The 10,757-nt window shown below is 40.4% G+C and overlaps 1 protein-coding gene across 1 annotated transcript in view; it reads right to left on the minus strand.

Moving 5' to 3' along the window:
- Nucleotides 1–4,373, minus strand: part of PTBP2 (polypyrimidine tract binding protein 2) — a 153,998-nt gene extending 149,625 nt beyond the window's left edge. The window contains exons 1-2 of the mRNA XM_054285552.1: nucleotides 4,304–4,373; nucleotides 2,677–2,812 (exon numbers count right to left, since the gene is read on the minus strand). The gene's annotated coding sequence lies outside the window, so the exon portion shown is untranslated. The remainder of the gene's footprint in view (nucleotides 1–2,676; nucleotides 2,813–4,303) is intronic.
- Between the last annotated feature and the right edge of the window lie 6,384 nt (nucleotides 4,374–10,757).

The raw sequence follows: 10,757 nt of genomic DNA on the forward strand, positions 1-10,757 counted from the left end.
ATGGTGTCTTAGATTTATGTGTATGATCTCAGTGTGTTACAACATCGCTCCTGACTAATGCATTATTACAATACTTACATATATTCCCAAGTGTCACTGTTTTGATTAAAAAATCACCAATCTGCATATGCACACCATCTGTGCTTCAGAGAAGCAAAACATGCAGGATAACATTTGCCTTACTCAAAATGAAATTCAGATACTAATAAAAAACAAATGGGAACCTATTTTTATGTTTTGTTTTGTAAAATAACAAAGAAAATGAATACTGTTTCTGTAAAACAACAGTCCATGCCTCTCACATGTAAAAACATAAGCCTTTTTTCCTCTACACAGCAAGGAGATTTACCTTTAGTAACAACATGCAATTTGCTCTTTTAGAGATAGCAAAAAACATGGGAAGGAAATGTAATGCTGCAATGAATTTTAAAAATCTCAGTTCAGAACAAGGGAGTTTTCAGCAGAAGGGAATGTAGTCAGCAGCAAGTCCTTTCTCAGCTGAAAGCTGCAAGAGTGGTTGTAAAAGATGAATGAGACCCTTGCTTACTGGGGTGAAATGCTTTTAAAGGACAAGAATCTGCTTATCTTTGATTGATTGCTCAGTCTGATACTTTCCTTTATAAAGTTTATTGACTACAAGCCCATAAATCAAAGAAAAACAAATCACAGGTTCAATTTGGGGGGCATTGACGTCCTGCCATCTTGCAGCAATAGCTTAGAAGTCACAGGGCAGGGAGAAGGAATATGGGGAACTCATGGAGACAGAAGTATCTACTGCAGATAAACTATGATTTAAAATTTTGTAAACAATTATTCATTTGTGCCTCATCACATTGTTAAGTCAAAGGAAAAATGCAGACAACCAAGCTACCTAGGTTATTATTTTGAAGTCCTTAAAGGCAGAATTTACAATTAAGAGATGTAATTCTCACTGTGCTCCTGCACGTCTCTCTGGTTCTGTGAGATTACAGTCACATACACACACAGCCCTCACCCACTGTAAGAATGTCACATTTACAATTTAAACTATCAAAGCAAGAATCAGATTTCTTTCAGGGGGGTTTGAAGGCTTGGGAAACTCGAAATCTGTGTATGCAACACCCCATACAGTTGCACGTAAAGAAGGAACCAGCCATAGATCTTGCTCATATGGGGTATACAGTACAATATGACAGCATGATAATACAGATTAATTTGTGACATTGACCTTGACGCACTATTCTATTGTGTATTCTCTTAGAGTCAGCACTCAGGTCACCAGAACATCTGGTGTTTAACACAAAAATCCCATTCTGAAGTGCTAAATGTGTTGAAACAAATGGTACTGTACTATCATTATACAGTGCAACCTCTCTGCTAGGGGTCTAATTTCAAGGCTACCCTGACTGAACTACATTATTATTAGGGGTTTTGTAATTCACATCTTGCCACAGTACACAAAATACCTAATTATCAAAAGTAGCCTTTTAAAACCCGGTTGTGTTCCATGTGACTGGGACTGACTGTCACTTTCTTTCCATTTTATCTTTGGAGACATCTGGAAGGGCTAAGCCTGCGCAGTGCTGAACATCCTGGCCTCGACCCAGCAGAACACTTCAGCATGCTCAGTATGTGTAACATAGCCCCTGTTTTCAGCAAGACACGCTTTTAGGTTACGCATGTGCTAGAGTACCTTGCTGAAGGTATGGACTGGCTTCATCACACTGTTTGGAAGTTACACAGTGCTCAGTATTGCATCCCCACCATCTTACACCCTGTTATGTTCAGCTTGTGCTTGAATCTATCCTAGTGCTCGTCTCTGGGAAAAGCTGATGCAGCCTTTTACAAGGAGGCTGAAGATGTGAGAAATGATTGGTAGCAAGGAGTGGCAGCTTTGTTTTACAGGAGTATTTACATGTTGTTTTACATGAAAAAAAGAGCAAAGGGTGATGACTCTGCCCAGCCTCACCATTCCTCTGACACCACTGCCATCTCTGTGCCTCCTCACCACCGCTGTGCTAGCTCTGCTTCCTGCAGAGATTCTCCATGTAAACAAACATGAAGGCTATTTTTGCAGAATCCTTGGGAATCCCACAAAGCTTCCATGGGAAGGATTAAGCATTTGCAGGGGTCTGATGACCTTTACCTGACCTGAAGCAGATTGCAACGTCAATTAGCATTTCAGCTTTCCCTGTTAGTAAGGATACACACAACCCAAGCTGGGCTCTTCCCACTGTGCTGTGCTTGGGCTGTGAGTCACGGTGCACTGATTCTCCCCCACTTCACAGATCTGCAAATCTACGTCCCAGCAAAACAAGTATAAAATGCTACTACTCTACTTTTTCACCTAATTTTCCCTTGCTCTGCAAGCATGGGCAGAAAGGAAACATACTAGTAGACAAGTACTATGCGTTTGATAATACCAACATTCTTTTAATAAGGTGAAAAAATCCTCGCTGTCAAAAGCATGAAGAATTGCCAGGTATTTAAGAACTAAAACGTGTCAGTCTCAAAGCCTGACAAAGGACCAATACCTTCAGCTGTGGAGGAAAAGGAAGACAGCAAAGGTGAGCATGCAGGCATATTTAAAAGAGCAAGGGATGCACATGCTGAGCCAAGCAAAGACAGGGCAGCAGCAAGAGGCTGAAGGTCATTCAGCACAGGAAAGTATCAGCCCAGAAAACACCTTTGACTCACAGCAGGGCTGGAGAAGGAGGAGAAAGTATCTGTTGTGCTGTGGCTTGAGCCAAGGTGAAGTAATTTCCAGTTGTTTCAAACGAGATTTCTGCCATGAGGTCTCAGCTGATCTCCATGATAAGTTTATATGTGGTTACTGAAAAAAAGAAAAAAGTAAAAAAACCACAAACATGACACCACTCAATGAGAAGGCAGCATTAAGCAATCAGTTGCCAAAGACCTAATCTCATTAACTTCTAAGATTTCAGCATCAGTCTGTAGCTGACAGCTACAGGAGAACTGAGTACAATGAAACATCTTTTAAACATTATTTTTTTCAGGCCATCTTCCTGATCTTTTATACTTGTTTGTTCTGCAGTTTCTTAGAAGTTACAACTGCTGAAGGAAGTAGAGAAAATCCAGAAAAAAAAAAAAATAACCTGCTCTCCTATGCAGCTTCATGCCGCTGGGTCAGTGATCAACAAAGACAAGGTCCTGCTGCAGGGAAGCTAAATGGAGTTCATTATGGACATGAAAGTTAGCAGGGCCAAAAAGGTGAGACCATAGGAAAGAGGATGAAATAAGAGCCTAACAAGTGTGGATTTTACTCCCTCAGTGCAATAAGGATAGCTTTCAACTACCAACTACTCTTAAAAGAAAATCTATCTAGACAATAGTTTAAGATAGCTATTGTCCTATATACCACAATCATTTTGTTTTGCATGTACTCAAGAAAATTGAAATTAAAATGTACTGCTTTAAAAATATTGTGTTGTTCTGCAATGAGAAATCTTTGATTTGAGGATTGAAATTCGGGGTTTGTACTTTTTCCCAGAAAAATTAGGAAAATGGAAGCATTTAAGTGGAGCAGAATGATGCCACTAAACCTGGATGGGGACATCTACCTCAAACCCTCACAAATCTATGAGTTTGTTAGCCATGCTTATTGCTTGAGTTCTTTGGAAATGTCAGTGCTTCCTGGGGGTGCTTCCTGGCAGAAGCAAACTGTCTGGAGAAGGAAACTACAGACAGGTTGCTCCTGTGACACTGAGAGAGCCTGGAACTACAGCCAGCAGACACTGGGGTATGAGCGGATTTTCTTGGCCCTGAAGGCTGTAAGCAATAGCCTGTCTCACTCACAGGTAATTTCTCACCACACACTGCACTGCTGGGCACCTGGGCAACACTAAAAGGATCAGCTCTCACAGGCTGTCATATTTTCTCCCCAGAACTGGCAGTGACTAATCTCTCTTTCAGTACTTCTGCTTTAGGACATTTCTACTTTGATTTTACACTGGTGCTAACCCCATCGTCACTAGAGAACCTGAAGTTTTCTGCTACACCTGCCAACGTCCTGTAGGACCCAAGAGCCCATATGGCTTCACCACAAACCTCCCACAGAGACGTCTGAGTAGGTGGCAGCCAAGTGGAGACATGAGGCACTGGCTACTACAGAAGTTGCTTGGAAATGGGGCTCACCTGCAAAAGGCATGTGATGGGGAGGCCAGAAAATCAAGTACAGCTCCAAATAAGATATCTGATTAACCTCAAGAAATCAGAGTTATGAAAAGTAACAAATGAAAATCTCAATGAACCTTCCGTTCACAACAGATCAAAGGCTCTTGAAGAGGAGTGGGGAGGCAAATACCTTGAACAGAACATGGATTCCAGTAACTTCAGGGTGTAACTGAAAGTTTCAGGGAAACCAGAGGATGAAACGTGCTCCGAGGTTCTTGGTTCCAGCATTGTCTGACACCTAGGAAAGTGTGAAGAAAAAGAAAAGTGGATAAACAGCTGATGCATAGCAATATATTACTTAGTCCCTCTGAGTAACCATGTCAAGGATCTCCGCAGAGATTAGTTCTGCCAATAATTTCACCTGCACACCAATATCTTTTTTATGTCTTTTGTCGTTAGTGTTTTAATGTGGTATAAATTATTAATCATAATTCCACTTTTGCAGGGAGTGGAATTCAGACCTTTTATGAGATATTTAGGGGATGATCTGTTGTCTAAGCAACCCTTAGAATAGGCAGGACAAATCAGATGTAAGAGTAAATTAATGTGGCATTAACTTGTTTCCAACAGCTTGTTAATGGAAACAAATTCAATAAGCATCACATCCAAGAAGGGAGAAACTGCCCCCATTTGTACTGTTGTGCAAAGCAAACCTCAAAATAAAGCAAGAGGATGGACACAAAGAGCTACTTATCATGAGCCCCCCTAAACAACTGCAGTCTCAGCAGAGAAGACAGGGATGAAATAATGCACATCTGAGTAAACTAGGCAAGAATAAAGAGGAGCCAATGGGAAAAAAAATGTAAACTTTTAGTAATCATTAAGAATTTTGATTAAACTTCCTAGGACTTTAGAGCCTCATTGGGGCTGGTACACTAGTGCTCTGTGATTTAAAATTTTTAAGTATTTGGGTGAAAAATCTGTCTTGTAATAGCAAAAAAAAAACCTAAATAAACCCAAATAATACTGAAATAATAGCAAAATAACTACCATGTTGGCATATGGTGATAATCATTTTAAGAATATTGCTAAACCATGTAAGATCTTGAAAATATCATACTTTTAACTTTGCTCCCCACTGTTAGATGCTCTCAGACTTGAAGAGAAAATGAAGAACCTTATTTTGCTCAGATAATAACAGTTATAAAAATAGATTAACTGTCAGTACCATGAATTAGTATCACATAAGTACAGAGGCTCAAATAATATGTTTAGGCCATAGGCAAAGGAGCAAGAACACAAAGCTTATGCTTTGACCTGGGATAGGATACCCACATCACTACTGCAGAAAAATGCGTGCCAAAAATGAGATTTGTATTTAATAATTCTGTATGCTTTTAAAATTTGTATTTTGTTTTGTTCTACATGGAGCCAGTTTTTGACATTAAACCATTACACACTAGCTACAAAAGCTGATGCTCAAGATAAAAATCTACAGCTTTTAGTTCATGCTTTCAAGGTTTTTTTTTCCTTTCCCCTCCTTTTTTTTTTTTCCTTTTTTTTCCCTTTTTTTTTAAAGAACCTCTGAAACTCTAAATGATAACATGTTTCAAGTAGCTGTTCCTTTCCTGGAGTTGAACAAAATTGAAAAGATCAAAGTTAGTGCAATCTTGTTCAAAGGTGAAGAGGTGAAATCTTATGTGTGCTGGAGGATCAGAGCAAAGAAAAATGTACAATGCTTAGTGTGCGACACCTGAAGCCCACTTTCATTAAGGTACCTCATTTTCATCTGAATTCAGAATGTATTTCATTTAATGGTAAAATAAGGAACAGCATAGAATTATCTTGGTTACAAAGAAGAGAAGTCCTTGCTCAACACTAAAAAGTAAACATCACAAATAGGTGAAAATGGTCAAGTTTTTTTAGAATTACTAAGTTCACCACATTAATTTCTGTATTCGTTCTTTAAGCGACATTTATATAATTGAGTAAGATGAAGCCATTACACTCAAAATGTTTCAAGAATCATACCACTGTTGATAGTTTCTGTTGAGTTTCTTGAAAAAAACACTGTGTTTTGAAGAGGGCTGCAGAGAGGGACATCTAAAAAGGGTATGTTTTTTTCCATAAATCTTCATGTGACTGATGTGCCCTGACATAATGCATCACAATGAAATACAGCTGCCAAAAAAGAACTTCAAATTAAGCCCTTTTCTAGAGAAAGAAAAAAAAGTGATAAGAAAATAGGTACCTTTTCAGCAAAAGCTTTTAAAGCTTTAAAAGCATGGCAAGTAAAAAAGTTCTCTCAATTTTGTCTAAGTAACTAGAAGCTAAATGGGGGGAAAAGAGTGTGAAAAATAATGCTCCAGCCTCTGTGAGAATTGGAGACATACTGAACACAAGTCACTGTTACACAGGAGGAAAAGATGATTTTAATGTCCTTGTCCTACCTTGTCATTTTCAAACACATGGAAGATTCACTTTCAAATTATTGGGAAATGTGTCACATTATGCTAATAATGCTAGTCTAAGAATGTTTTTAGCATAAACATGGACTTTGCCATGGCAAAGTGGCCACATTCAGAAGCTGAAGTGAGTCACATTTAAATTGTTTCTTTTTGGCTATGCAGAGTTTCTTTTGCTTTTTGCTATAATTCCTAAATTCCCAAAAGCAATTTGCTGCCCAAAAGCAATAAGCATTATGTAAATATTGTCTGTTACAGGTCAGACCCTGACCTGAAAATCAGGCCTTCTCAGGAGTACTATAAAAGTCTTTCATATGCAGCCCTGATAGGAGCTGACCCACAGAGCCAAAAGCCCCCTTGTCAAGGATTCACTCAGCAAAATCACACCTAAATTCCTGCTTTTGTTCTCTTTCAACATCAACCCTCTTAGAAAATCTTCTAGAAGTCTTGTCTTCCAGAGGTAGGGACAGAAAATGAACTGCTGAAAGCAGAGCATGTTGCAGAGGCTGGGGTGTGCAGACTGGGCATGAACTGAGGTTCAGGGACAGAAGAGACAAAGGTGACCAGACACACTAAGCAAATTTAAGAAAAATCATGCAGGCTACCTCCAGCATCATATTTGTGCACAATTAGAGTGGATGCAGCTGAACCTGACACCAAACTACTGCCTTATACTAGGTGAGAATTTACAGCATCAAGCTTCAAAACCTCCCAGATTAGAAACGTTCTAATTAGAGAGCCATTTCTAATGGTTGTCCTCTTGGCTACATAAACTCCACCACCATCAATCACAAAGAATGATCTAAAACACAGATAAGCAGGTCCCAAAGGGTGGAAACAATATATTAGTTCACACGTGTTAGCACAGGTAGAGTAGAGAAATGAAGCTTTCATCATTTCTTTTCTGCCTTTCAGACCACCATTTCTTATTTCACATTTGGGGTGCAGGAAGAATTAATCTATTGTTGTCCTCTGTTGTCAAACTCCTGCAATTAATCTGAGGAGATAATTGTGAAAGTGCTGCAGGTAGACTAAATCACTTGATGTCAGGGAACCTCTGCACATTTTATAAGCAATGTTACATTGACGTAAAATACACATCACATGCAGCATGCAGTGGCTGACTTGCAAAGAGAGATTGTGCCGACTGTGTGTCTTTATGCTTGAATTTGCTCTTGCATTTTGGTAGCATGTAGACAGCTCTATTCGCTGCTTTGAAAGGGTTGAGCTGGGATTTCAGACTTCTTCTGAAGCACTCCACACAACTGACTTCAGGTATTTCTTTAACCAAGAATTTCTGCAGTGTTCACATGCTTCCAGCAAATGTTCAAAGCTCCCCCACACACCAGTCATGAACATTGTGTTGCCAGCACAAAGATGGGGTTTAGTCCCTGAAGAGCATGCTGCCAGTGCTGTGTTCTGAGGCCCAGCCTCTGCTTCCACAGGACTGTGCCATCCATCCGCACAAGGGAAAACACGCGGCCAGTTGCTGCCTCTGGCGCCCGCGACAGTCTCACAAGGTGGGGTAATAGATCAGGTGTATCAGACTGTTATTGTTCCTGGCTGTATTTGTATTTGTTATGGACTATAAACCCTGATGATCCCATGAAGGGCTGTGACCATGAATCCCAATTGGCTGAGCAGTGCTATTTCATGGAGGGACAAGTCCGGCAGTAATGAATTCAGTCAACATAATGATTTCGGTTTCACTGCACTGCTCTGCTTCCTGGGAATCTGCAGAAGATGAGTGACTGTGTCACAATCATAAATTCAGGCACACACAATGCTGAAACTTCTTATAGAGCTCTAAGTCCCTGTGAAATGTCAGACTAATAAATATGATGATCGTATTTGCTATTTGGAAAAAGTATTAATTAACCTGGAAAAGTTAATAAAAATATATTCCCCAAAATTATGCAGCAGAGAAAATATTTTTTCTTATTCATGGTTATATGAATGCAAAATGCCATGGGTTCTTCATCTTTAATACCTAAGGGATTTTTAAGCATATTGCTTCCATAAAACTTGGTTCATCAGTACAGTACACAGCCCAGATATGCATATTTAATTACTTTGAAAGTAATTTACTTGTACAGATGGTGGCATTAGAAGGTCTTACTTCCATTTAAATTACTTCTATTTGAAAAATAATGTTATTTTGCTATGAATCTTGAGTGAAGAATTCACTCTTATTACAGATAAATAATACTTTTCAATTGTAATTAATCTGTGACTAATCTAATACTGCTCAGATAAACATTTTCTCTCCAGTTTTACAAATCAAAGCATTCTCTTTCCAGAAGGTTGATCTATCAGTATTTTATATCCAAACCTGCAGACTGGGGAGGGGACCCCAATCTGCTCTTGGGGCACATGAATAAAGAGCCACAGAAGAGTTTGTTGAACATCCATGAGACTTCCCAAGGCAGAGATGTTACAAAATTGCTTGCATCTTTCTGTAAGATTAAGCAGGGATTAAAGCAAAAGGGTGCACTTCAGGAAAATACTTACCAGGCATAAGATTTCAGGAAAACAGTGACTCAACGGGCATGTGTGGACTTTGGGGGAAGCTCTAATGGGCAAGGATCCAAAATATTCCGGGCAGCGAGCCCTCACAGCAGTGCAGGTAGCAGGCCCACGCCTTTGCCATTTCTGTACCCCCTGCACCACCCAAACAACAGCAATTCCCAGGAGCAGGCAGGCAGCAGAGGCAGGGAAAGCTAGCAGCATATTGCATTACCTCTTACATGCTTCCTGGGAAATTATGTCTGCTTCTTCAAGTGAGATTGTTTTCTTGAACAGCTCTGTAAAAGGTCTACATGTGTTTGTTAGGCTTTCTTCAGTGAGCCCCCATCTTCATTCAAGCAGTGGCTCTCTCAAAGGGGGCTGATGTGGTTGCCATGGTTAGCATTCATTTTTTATTGAAGACTAAATGACCAGAACCCACATAAAGGGCTCCCAAATGGTCCTAAAATGTGCTCTGCCTTTCCTTTCTGCCATCTCTCTTCAGGACAAAACAATTTTTTGACAGTTGATCTAATTTTGCAGGCTTATCTAGAATAGGCATATTTGTCCCCTCTATCTATGTAACTTTAACATTGTGATCTGGATTTAATGCTGCAAACCCTGTGGACCTACTTCATAGAGCTGGAAAGCACCTAAATTTACCAGAGAGATTTTTGGGGAACTGGAGATGATGGGTGAGCTGAGCCACAGTAAGACTGACATGCTTTTTGTCACTTTAAAATTAGGAAGAAGGGGAAATGTCATAATCTTGACCAGCAATGCTGTACAACCCAAGCTGGACTACACTGCCTGGAGTGCAGAGGTTTTGCCCAGGGAGGGCAACCAGGGTGCCAGAAGAGAGAAAAAGAGCAGGACACATCACTCCATGAATAAATCTGCTCCTGCTTTAGCAAAGGAGCTGTGGTGCTCTGTGTCTGGCATTCAGCTTGCTGACTGCTTTTCTTTTTAATTATCCTAATTAGGAAAAACTTTACCTCCTTTGGTTTTCATATATTTACACTTACACAGAATTTCCAATAGCATCTTTTTCCCAGGAAATCTAAGCACATTTGCTTTCACTGAGTTTAAAATGCATCAAGGTCACATCTTTTCCATTTTGAATTTTTGTTCCTTCAAACTGTCTGTGGCTGCTGCATCTCCAAGCAGATACCCAGCATTCACATTATCCTAGCCACTGCTTCAGACTCCAGCTGCTAGGCTGCACCAAGCTGTGCCCACAGACTTGCACCCTTGCATTCCTGTGCAAGAAATGCTTGGAGCAGGGAAATGCTCCTGGGCTTCTCATTCCCAACCCTTCAGCAATGCTTTGCTCCAGGGGATTTCTCACCAAGTGTTCTTTCTTCAAGGGAACGGATCCCTACTCGTCCTCACCCCTTCCGAGGAAGGATGACCCCACAGACTCCTGCCATCTCACTCCTCCAGCCACACTGGCTATAACCCTTCAAAGACCCCTGCAAGCCATGTGCCAAACCACAGCAGTGGATCCAGGTGTGCCTGGTTAGCAGGTGGTGCTGAACTAGCTGTGGAAGTCAAGGATAGCCTTTGTCCATAGCTAGAGGGAGCAGAGATTGCAAGTGATAGTCCTGTAGAAGTATAGGAATAAAAGAAGGTGAGTCAGGAATTGGGAGAAGATGGGGAGTACATAGATGCAAA

The sequence above is a fragment of the Melozone crissalis genome, unplaced genomic scaffold (assembly GCF_028551555.1).
Source record: "Melozone crissalis strain CALT ecotype California unplaced genomic scaffold, PUWL_Pcris_2 ptg000045l_1, whole genome shotgun sequence".
Lineage (NCBI taxonomy): Eukaryota > Metazoa > Chordata > Aves > Passeriformes > Passerellidae > Melozone > Melozone crissalis.